Raw genomic sequence first — 12,086 nt, 5'->3', positions numbered from 1 at the left:
AATAGTTTGTTCATGCATAACATTTCTCAGTTTTCCATATAACAGTACAACCCCCACCAGGTCCTCTGTCATCCTTGGACCTGTATTCTCCCCACCCCCACCCCCACCTCTACCCCGCAGGGCCCTTTACTTTGGTGCAATACGCCAATATTGGTCATATTGCCATAAGGCGTATTGTATTTACCAGTTTACTAACTTGATTTGGGCGGGGTTAGATAGCATAATGGTTATGCAAACAGACTCTCATGCCTGAGACACAGGAAGTCCGAGTTCAATCTCCCTGCACCACCTTAAGCCAGAGCTGAGCTGGGTGGTGGCGCACCTGGTTGAGTCACATGTTACAGTGTGAAAGGACCTAGGTTTGAGACCCTGGCCCCCCACCTGCAGGGGGAAAGCTTTGCGAGTGATGAAGCAGGGCAGCAGGTGTCTGTCTATCTCCTCCTTCCCTCTCGATTTCTATCCAATAAATGAAGATAATTTTTAAAAATGCTTTAAAATTTTTTTATATTTATTTATTTTCCCTTTTTGTTGCCCTTGTTTTTTCATTGTTGTTGACGATGTCGTCGTTGTTGGATAGGACAGAGAGAAATGGAGAGAGGAGGGGAAGACAGAGAGGGGGAGAGAAAGATAGTCACCTGCACACCTGCTTCACTGCCTGTGAAGCGACTTCCCTGCAGGTGGGGAGCCGGGGTCTCGAACCTGGATCCTTACACCGGTCCTTGTGCTTCACGCCACGCCTGCTTAACCCGCTGGGCTACCTCCTGACTCCCAATAATATTACTTTCTGAGCTTTAACAGAAGGTTTGATTTTTTTTTTTTAAGCCTCTCTCCTTGGGGCACGGATGGCTGCCTCTCTGCACATAGTTTTCCCTTTGTTTGTCTGTCTGTCTTAATCCCATCTTTAATTAGTCACTAACCCTAACCCTTAATTAACCCCTTGACTTCGATTAACTGCTATAATATAATAATAATTATAAGTATTATAATTATTAATAATCCATTATTATTATTCTTTTACCAGAGCACTGCTGAGCTCTAGGTTATGGTGGTATGGGGAACTGAACCTGGAACCTTGGAGTCACAGGTATTAAAGTCTGTTTCCATAACCATTGTGATGTCTTCCCCCACCCAGAAGTTTTATCCTTTATATTGACTTAGACTGGCCTGTTGACTTGTACTTGACACCTTGAGTATATCTGTAGGGGTTGACAGCGTCTCTGCCAGAGTACAGCAAATTAAATCTCCCTGGACAGGAATACTCCACACACCTACTCCTTCTCCAAGTCCCTCAGGCATTAACTGATATATATATATATGGTCTCCTATAGAGTTGTTCCTAGGATTTAGGGTTATGAGCTGCATAATTCCAGCTCTCTCAGTAGCCATTTTTTCTTGCCTCTAGAGAGAGGGTGAGAGACAGAGATATATAGAGTGGTATAAAGAGACAGAGAAAAGGAGAGACACCACAGCGTCACCTGTCACTGGTGAAGATCTCCCCTGGAGGTACTCCTGTGTGGTGATGTGGGGTTCAAAATCAGGTCTTCTTCACACATGGTAATGTATGCTCTCTGTCAGGTGAGCCCACTTGCCAGACCCTACGTAAATATTTTTAAATCTCATTAAAGAAAATCTGGAAAACATAAGGAAAATTGGGGAAAGTTGTGCAACGATCTATAATTTAGTTACTTCACATTCTGATATATTCTTCCAAAAAATGTTATCTTTTTGTTTTAATTTTTTTATTATTGGATAGAGACCGAAATTGAAAGGGGATGGGAATATAGAGAGGGAAAGAGACAGAGATTCCTTCAGCCCTGCTTCACCACTCATGAAACTTTCCCCCTACAGGTGGGGACCAGGAACTTGAACCTGGGTCCTTGTGCAGTGTAATGCAAGCACTTAACCAGGTGCACCACTGCCTTGCCCCTTCTTCCAAAAAAAAAAAAAAAAAAAAATTAAGAAGAAATCATGTTAAGTGAAATAAGTCAGAAACAGAAGGATGAATATAGGATGATCTCACTCTCAGGCAGAAGTTGAAAAACAAGATCAGAAGAGCAAACACAAGTAGAACCTGAACTGGAGTTGGTGTATTGCACCAAAGTAAAAGACTCTGGGGTGGGTGGGGAGGGAGAGTACAGGTCCAAAAAAGATGACAGAGGACCCAGTTATATTGTTATGTGGAAAACTGAGAAATGTTATGCATGTACAAACTATTATTTTTACTGTCAAATATAAAACATTAATCCCCCAATAAAGAAATTTAAAAAAGAAAGAAAGATGAATATCAAATGATCTCAGTTATTAGCGGGACTTAATGAAGCAGGGGTGGGGAGGGAGAGCACCAAGTGAAATGTGGACTAGACATGGTGTACTGCACCAAAGCAAAGGACTCTGGGGAGGGAAGGAAGAGGAAAGGGAGAAAACTATGGGTCCTGTACATAATGAAATTGTATGCATATGTAATTAATCCACAGTAAGGCATTAGCCCCCTCAATAAAATTAATTAATTAAGAAGAATGGAGCAAGAATATATGCAGGGAGTCCATAAAAACAAAAGAAAAAAATTTAAGGTAGTTTGATTGCTAGTTTTTACAAACTGCCAGTACAGTATTATTTGATTAGCTTAACATACTCATAAACAATTCTTTTTTATTTTTATTTTTTATTATTTGATTTATTTTATTTTTTAAATTTTTTATGGCATAAACTATCCTTATGCTATTATTTTATTGATCTTAAAGCAATTATTGAGCATCTACTCTGCCTACACTCTACTAGTTCCCTAGTAGCAAAGACATTTAAACAAAGCATAAATCAGCATATATTTAGTAAATGTGATTCATCCCTCCTTTATTAGGTCTCCATCTTCCTTGTTTAAAGACCTCATGCTTTACAGGCACAACCCCAAATTTCCATGTCTTGCATCAGATTCTATTTCACAAGTTGGAATTTCATCTTTTACAAGAAGGTTGGGGATAGTCTTTATTATAGGTACCACATGCCCAGTTAAAAATCAAGGATACTATTATTTGAAAATGAAAATAATAGATATTGAGGAACTATTATGACTATTATTACATACTAGTATTATTAACTATTATTATATACTGAGAACTATGCACTGAAAGAGTTTAACAGGGGGAATCCTGATTTAGAGTAAGGAACAAGTGTCTGAGCAATTGATAACTAAACTGAGAATCAACTGTAATGGATAATAATAGTAATTACACTTGCTGTTTACATTCTTCTAGTGTGTTGTAGGTACCTAAGTCTCAAGGAACCAGATTAGGTTTAGGGTGAACATTCAGGTTTTTTTTGCACTAAAAGTCCCATAGCCCTTAGTCTGGAGCAAAGTCTTATCTGGGGCAAAGCCCTACATCTGGGACAAATGAGATGGCTATCATTCTGTTTGCTACTATTTTCACCATTCCCATTTCATAGAAAAGGAACTCCAGATGTGAAGAACTTGCATAATGTACCCAAAGTTGTACAGGTAATAATTGGCAGAGAAGAAATTTAAAGTGAAGAAGACTTCTAGAACCCACCTGCTTAATTACTATATTCATTTTTCAGGATGGTCCCAACCAGTCTGAGAGGCCAAAACAACAGAACATATTTCTAGAAATCCTAGAGACTAGATGTCTGAGATAAAAGTGTCAGTAGGGGGCCAGGTGGTGGCACACCTGGCTGAACGCATATGTTACAGTGAGCAAGGGCTCAGGTTCAAGCCCCCGGTCCCCACATGCAGGGGGAAAGTGCTGCAGGTGTCTTTCTGTCTCTCTCTCTCTCTCTCTCTCTCTCTCTGTCATTCCCTTCCCTCTTGATTTCTGGCTGTCTCTATCCAATAAATAAATAAGTTTTTTTTTTAAAGTATCAGTAGGATTGGTTTCTTCTCAGGCCTCTCTCCTTGGGGCACAGATGGCTTCCTTCTCCCTGTGTCTTCACATGCTTTTCCCTCTGTCTGTGTCCAAATCCCATCTTTAATAAAACCACCAGTCATATCAGATTAAAACTCATCCTAATCCTTAATTACCCCCTTTAAGTACTCATTGGTAAGCAACAATCTGGAGGTTAAGACTTCAGTGTATGAATTCAGGAGGGGAGTGTTGACACAAAATTCAGCTTGTAGCAACTACTCTCTTCTGTCAGGCAAACACGTAGATACAGGATTAGTATTACACAAGAGGAGACCATGTGCAAACATCCTCAATCAGGAGACATTTCAGCACATTTGAAGAACAGAGCAAATGGCATTTACTGACTATGTGGAAGGTGGCCTTTGTGAGATCTGAGAAGTAGACAGGGACTAAATGAGGTGACAGTTTGTAGGTCAAGTTGGGATTTGAGCCACTGGAGGGATTATGGCTTTGATAGCCTACACAGGAGTTTTCTAGTAGTAAAGACATTAAAACCCAGCACAAACAAATTATAATTATACAATATGATCACTTTTCATTAATTCATGAGGATATAGGTTCAGCTGCCAAAATAAAACCACAAAATAAGAAATTCAAGCTTTGACATACTCAGGCTTGAATTTTTTGTTTTGTTGCTGAGTTTAGTGATTTCTTTACATATTTTGGTTATTAGCCTCTTGTCTGATGTATGGCATGTAAAGATCTTCTCCCATTCTGTTAGGAGTCTCTTTGTTTGAGTGGTGGTTTCTTTTGATGTGCAGAAGTTTTTTAATTCGATGTAGTCATTTATTTTTGTTTTTGTCTCCTTTGCCATTGGACTTGTGTCATTGAAGATGCCTGTAAAACCTAGATGGAAAAGAGTTCTGCCAATATCAAGTATTTGATAGTTTTTGGTGTAACATCCAAGTCCTTGATTCATTTGGAGTTTACTTTTGTTTCTGGTCAAATATAGTAGTTCAGGTTCATTCTTCTGCATGTTTCAACATATTCCCAACACCATTTGTTGAAGAGGCTCTCCTTTCCCCATTTAATGTTTTGGGCCCCCTGATTAAAAAAAAATAGATGCCCGTAGTTATGAGGGCATATTTCTGGGCTCTCAGTTCTATTTCACTGGCTAGTGTGTCTATTTTTGTTCTAGTACCAACTAGTTTTGATTTATGGTCCTGTAACAGAGTTTAAGATCTGGGAGTATGATGTCTCCAGCTCCATGTTTTTTTTTGTTTGTTTGTTTTGTTTTTTTCCTTAAGACTGTTTTGGCAATTCTGGGTATTTTCTTGGTTCCAGATAAGGGTTTGTAGCTTTTGTTCTATTATGCTATCCGAGTACTAACCAGGCCCGACCCTGCTTAACTTTCGAGATCAGAAGAGATTGGGCGTGTCCAGGGTGGTATAGGTGTAGACTTTTTGTTCTAGCTTCTTAAAATCCAGGCACATAGAATATCTTTCCATTTCTTTGAATTATTTTCTATTTCCTTGAATACTGACTCATAACTTTCAGTATGCAGGCCTTTCATGCCTCTTGTTAGGTTTATTCCTAGTTATTGTATTGGTCTTTTTTTTTTTTTTTTTTTGATGCTACAGTGAATGGAACTGACTTCTGGATTTCTTCTTCTTCTGATGTAGTGTTTGCATAAATGAATGCTACCAACTTTTTTATGTTAATTTTGTAACCTGATACCTTACTAAATAAAATTGCCTGATAATTTCCAGGAACTTTCTGCTGGATTCTTTAGGTTATTTTATAGTTACTATCATATCATCTGCAAATGCTGACAATTTGACTTTTTCTCTTCCAATCTGTATCCCTTGAATTCCTTACTCCTGCCTGATTGCTATGGCAAGAACTTCCAACACTATGTTAAATAGTAATGGTGATAGTGGGCAGCCCTGTCTAGTACCTGATCTGAGCGGGGAATGCTTCCAGTATCAGTTTCTCACCATTGAGTATAATGTTGGCTCTACGTCTCTTGTATATGGACTCCACTAAGTTAATGAACTTTCAATCTATTCCAATTTTTTTTTTTCCTCCAGGGTTATTGCTGGGCTCGGTGCCTGCACCATGAATCCACCACTCCTGGAGGCCATTTTCCCCCCTTTTTGTTGCCCTAGTTGTTGCAGCCTCGTTGCGGTTATTATTGCCATTGTTGACGTTGCTTTGTTGTTGGATAGGACAGAGAGAAATGGAGAGAGAAGGGGAAGACAGAGAGAGAGGGGGAAAGAAAGATAGACACCTGCAGACCTGCTTCACCGCCTGTGAAGTGACGCCCCTGCAGGTGGGGAGCCGGGGGCTCCAACCGGGATCCTTACTCCCGTCCCTGCGCTTTGCGCCACGTGCGCTTAACCCACTGCGCCACTGCCTGACCCCCTCCAATTTATTTTTTTTTCTGCCTTGAATTTTAAAAGATAATTCTGGTGTTGGAAGAACAGACTGGAAGCAAACAGATCAGTTAGGAGTTAATGACATGCAACTGGACTAGAACTGCTTGTGTCTTGGATGGGTTTAATAGCAGAGATAGCCATGGTTAAAAGAACTTCACTGGGGCTGGGTGGTAGCGCACCTGGGTGGAGCACACATGTTAAAAGCACAGAGACCCAGATTCAAGTCCCCACTCCCTGCAAGGGGAAAGCTTTGTGAGTGATGAAGCAGGGCTGCAGGTATTTCTCTGCTTCTCTTCCTCAGTACCTCTCCCTCCCTCTTGATTTCTGGCTGTCTCTATCCAATAAATAAATAAGGATAATTAAAATTTTGAAAAAAAAACAACACTTTACCAAAGCAGAAAGCACCTTGCTGAATGGAGATCTTTACATATATCAGACAAAAAGCTAATAACAAATATATATATCACAAAACTCAGCAGCCGGGAGTCGGGCGGCAGCACAGCAGGTTAAGCGCACGTGGCACGAAGCACTAGGACCAGCATAAAGATGCCGGTTAGAGCCCCCGATCTCCACCTGCTGGGGGTCATTTCACAGGCAGTGAAGCAGATCTGCAGGTGTCTGTCTTTCTCTCCCCACCCCACCCCCGTCTTCCCCTCTTCTCTCCATTTCTCTCTGTCCTATCCAACAACGACAACATCAGTAACAAGAACAATAGCAACTACAACAACAGTAAAAAACAAGGTCAACAAAAGGGAAAATAAATATTAAACAATTAAAAAAAAAACTCAGCAGTAAACAACCCATTTAAAAAATGGAGATGGGGATCTGGGCAGAGGCACACCTGTTTGAATGCACCCATTACCATGCACAAGGACCCAGTTTCAAGCCACTTCTTCTTCTAGCGTTTGCCCTTCTTCCGTAGCCAGCCACTTATGCGTGGTAAAGGTACACTCAATCTAGTGCACTGCCTGGTCTCTCAGGACTAAACTCTTAAAACTCTAAAGAGGACTGAAGAGGAAACAGTGTGAGGAAGTTGGGTATGGTCACATATCCATAGATAAGGGGAAGAGCTGAGTTGAGTCCTTTTCCATTCATTCAACAGTTATTTCCAGAGTATCTGTAGGTTTGGGGGAGGACAGACATGGGGATCTCAAGCTTGGGAAAAAAATCTGACCTCCTGTGTAACACAAGGACTGGGATAGGACTGAACAGACTCTGCAGAAGCAGGGAATTTTCCAGTCACTGTACTGACCCCAGGGCTAAACACACACAGAGGATCAGATTGATGTGTACTCACTTAGTCAGGAGGCAATTTGGACACAAGGACTCCGAATTTAGTGACTTCTACACTGTCTGGATTACGTTGCATTTGACTTTCTTTACGAGTGACTTTGTATTTCCAGTATATTTGGATCCTAGTCTATTTATACAGTGTTTCTGAACCTGTTCCGCATTCTTTCTAAACTTCCTGATAAAAATACCTTTTGCTCTCTGTCTAGAATTTTTCTTTTCCATAGACACCATATGTCCCTTCCCTAATATTCCTCTTCTCTTCAGGCCAAGGCAATTCACAGCACTGTCTGTTGAGTGAGTGCTGTGAGTGCCTCCAGAGCAGACACTGACTCTTGCCTACCTCCCTCTTCTGCTCTGCACAGCAGCTGGTGCACAGGAGTCCAGTTGAGAACAGACAACACTTGTTGAGCACCTTCCAGACAGAAGGACTGCATTCTACTAGGCACACACTGCATGCAGTTTTTACCCAGCTAGGGAAATGTGACCAGGATACGAAGCCTTCTCTCTCAAGTGCCGATCCAAGTCCCAGGCCATAGCTTTGAGAGTCCAAGAATGATCCAAATAGCTTTGAGAATTCCATAACATTGCTATGGGAGTCAATGTTCTTGAACTGAACCTGCAGTGGTGTTAGAGCTTGGACCCTTGTGTTACATTTTCAACATGCATTATGTGAAGTCCTGAGATATAACAGCTTTGTGTTTAGTAGACTTAAAGTAAGGGAGATAATATGTAGCTTGTCAGTAAACCCTTTACAGATCTGTTTATTTATTTTCTTTTTTATTTATTTTTTTTAAAAAGTAGTTCTTTTTAAATATTTATTTATTTATTCCCTTTTGTTGCCCTTGTTTTCTTATTGTTATAGTTGTTATTGTTATTGTTATTGATGTTGTTGTTGGATAGGACAGAGAGAAATGGCGAGAAGAGGGGAAGACAGAGAGGGGGAGAGAAAGATAGACACCTGCAGACCTGCTTCACAGCCTGTGAAGTGACTCTCCTGCAGGTGGGGAGCCAGGGGCTCGAACCGGGATCCTTATACCAGTTCTTGTGCTTTGTGCCACCTGCGCTTAACCCGCAGCACTACCGCCCAACTCCCTTTAGTTTTTTTATTTATAAAAAGGAAACATTGACTAAACCATAGGAAGAGAGGGGTACAACTTCACAAAATTCCCACCACTAGAACTCTGTATCCCATCCCCTCCCCCGATAGCTTTCCTATTCTCTATCCCTCTGGGAGTATGGACCCAAGGTCCTTGTGGCATGCAGAAGGTGGAAGGTCTGGCTTCTGTAATTGCTTCCCCGCTGAACATGGGCATTGACAGGTTGATCCATACTCCCAACCTGCCTCTCTCTTTCCCTAGTGGGGCGGGTTCTGGGGAAGCAGAGCTGCAGGACACATTGGTCTGTCCAGGGAAGTCTGGTTGGCATCATGCTAGCATCTGGAACCCTATCCAAGAATCCCCAGCTTTGTGTTTAGTAGACGGAAAATAGGGGAGATAATATGTAGCTTGTCAGTAAAGCCCTTTACAGATCTGTTTATTTATTCTCATGAAAGACAGAGACTAGAGAATTGTCAGGAACTGAACCTGGGATCTCAAGTATGGAAGTGTGATGTGCAACCACTGTGCCATCTCCCTGGCTATCTCCTCACTGAGACCTTTGGGTTGTGGGGGGGGGAGGGTGCTGTAAATAAGCAAATTCATTTCACATCAGCTTAAGCAAAAGGGATACTTGCAGTTCTGGGAGATTGGCCCACCCAGTAGAGCTCACATCTTACCAAGTATGAAACCATGGGCTCCAGCATCAGCACCACATGGGAGCACTGTGGATGGCACCAAGGGAGTCCATGGATGGTGGAGCAGTGCTTTGGAACCTCCTCTCTCCATCTGTCTCTCCTTCTTTTCTCAATCTCTCAAAAATAAAGGATTAAAAATTGGGTTAGAGAGAATATTCAGTAGTTTCATTAATGTGTGAGGCCTTGAATTTGTTCCCCAGTGTCTCACTGAAAAAAAAAAGTGGGGAGAGGGTCACTGAATGGCTTAGATAGTTGCTAAATCTGGGAGAGGAACAGAATTGGGAATAAGTGGATCTGGGGTGTCAAGGCATGTGATCCCTGCCTGGGAATCTTCTTTCCCTCACATTACAATTGGGCTTCCTCTATGTGGTAGTTACTAAAAGTTACATTGGGGGGGGGCAGGAGGTGGCACAGCACCTTACATGCACAAGTTACCATGCACAAGGACTTGAGTTCAAACCTCTGTTCCCCACCTGCAGGGTATAGATTTTTAGAGCTGTGAAACAGGTCTGCAGGTATCTGTCTTTCTCTCTCTTTTTCTATCACCCCTTTACCTCAACTCTCAATTTCTCTCTGTCCTACCCAACAAACAAACAAACAAACAAAAACAGGCCACCAGGAGCAGCAGATTCATAGTGCTGGCACTGAGCCCCAACAATAATCCTGATGACAATAAATAAACAAATAAATAAAAATAGAGAGCCAGACAGTAGTGCACCCTTGCATAGAGTGCTCATATTACCGTGTCCAAGGACCCTGGATCAAGTGCCTATTCCTAACTTCAGGGGGAACATTTTCCAAGCAGCAAAGCAAGGTTACAGGTGCCTCTCATTTTCCTTCCCTTTCTATTGCCCCTTCCCTAGCAACTTCTCTCTATCTCTATCAAAGATGGAAGGAAGGAAAGGAGGGAGGGAGGGAGAGAGGAAGGAAAGAAGGAAGAAAGGAAAGAAGAAAGGAAGGAAAGAAGGAAGGAAGGAAGGAAGGAAGGAAGGAAGGAAGGAAGGAAGGGGAGACCGCTAGGAGCAGTTGCTTTGCTGTGCAGGCTCCTAACCTCAGTGGCAATCCTGGTGGCAATTAAAAAAGAAAATGGGAAGAGGACATAGACAGAATGTTTACAAAAGAACAGATGCAGATGGCCAACAGACATAAGAAAAAAAAAGCTCAAAGTCCTGCACTGTCAGAGAAATGCAAATGAAGGCAACAATGTGGGGCCACTTTACACCTGCGAGAATGTCATTCCTTAGAAAGGACAGAGAAGGGGTCAGGCAGTGGCGCAGTGGGCTAAGCACATGTGGTGCAACGCGCAAGGACTGGCATAAGGATCCTTCACAGGCGGTAAAGCAGGTCTGCAGGTGTCTATCTTTCTCTCCCCCTCTCTGTCTTCTCTGTCTTCCCTCCTCTTTTCATTTCTCTCTGTCCTATCCAACAACAGCGACATCAATAATAACTACAACAATAAAACAACAAGGGCAACAAAAGGGAATAAAATAAATAAATAATTTTAAAAAAAAGAAAGGACAGAGAGAAGTGCTGGTGAGAATGAAGGGAAAGAGGAACATTTCTACACTGTGGGAAGAAATATTAATTGGTTCAACTCCTGTGGGAAATAGTCTGAATTTTCTCAGAACACTAGAGATGGATCTACCCTATTATCTGGCAGTTCTTCTACTGGGGTGGTCTATCCAAATTAAAAATCACACTTAGCCAAAGAGATCTTTGTATACCTATGTTCATATTAGCAGTTTGTATTAGCCCAAACCTGAAAGCAACCCAGATGTCCAACAATAGACGAGTGGTTTAAAAATTTTGTGGTATGGGAGTCGGGCAGTAGCACAGTGGGTTAAGCGCAGGTGGCGCAAAGCACAAGGACTGGGTAAGAATCCCATTGGAGCCTCCAGCTCCCCACATGCAGGGGAGTCATTTCACAAGCGGTAAAGCAGGTCTGCAAGGTCTAACTTTCTCTCCCCTTCTCTGTCTTCCCCTCCTCTGTCCATTTCTCTCTGTCCTATCCAACAACAATGGCATCAATAACTACAACAAGGGCAACAAAAGGAAACAAATAAATCAATCATTATTTTTTTAAAGTTGTGATATATATATATATATATGTATAATTAATTGCTACTCAGCTGTACAAAATGATAAAATATTCTCCTTTTCTATACCTTAGATGGAATTTGAAGGAGTCATGTTAGGTGGAATACGCCAGAAGAGGGTCCAATGCCAGATGATCTCACTTATAGGTGGTACTTAAACAAAGCAGGGGGAGTTGGGCGTTAGTGCAGCAGGTTAGGCACAGGTGGCGCAAAGCACAGGAACCTGCATAAGGATCCCAGTTCAAGCCCCTGGCTCCCCACCTGCAGAGGAGTCGCTTCACAGGTGGTAAAGCAGGTCTACAGGTGTCTATCTTTCTCTCCCCCTCTCTTGTCTTCTCTGTCTTCCCTCCTCTCTCCATTTCTCTCTGTCCTATCCAACAACAACGGCATCAATAATAACTACAATAATAAAACAGCAAGGGCAACAAAAGGGAATAAATAAACAAAATATATTTTTAAAAAAGAAGCAAAGCAGGAACAAGGAAACACACAAGAAAACTAGACGGGGTGGTACATACTGTACAAAAGCAAAGGACTGAACTGGGGACAGGGGTGGGTGGGGCTGGGAATCTAGTGCATGATGGTGAAGAGGGTCTTGGATTGTCATCAG

The sequence above is a fragment of the Erinaceus europaeus genome, chromosome 8 (assembly GCF_950295315.1).
Source record: "Erinaceus europaeus chromosome 8, mEriEur2.1, whole genome shotgun sequence".
In the NCBI taxonomy this organism is placed as follows: Eukaryota; Metazoa; Chordata; class Mammalia; order Eulipotyphla; family Erinaceidae; genus Erinaceus; species Erinaceus europaeus.
The sequence above is the reverse complement of the archived record's forward strand: the minus strand, read 5'-3'. Positions refer to the sequence as shown.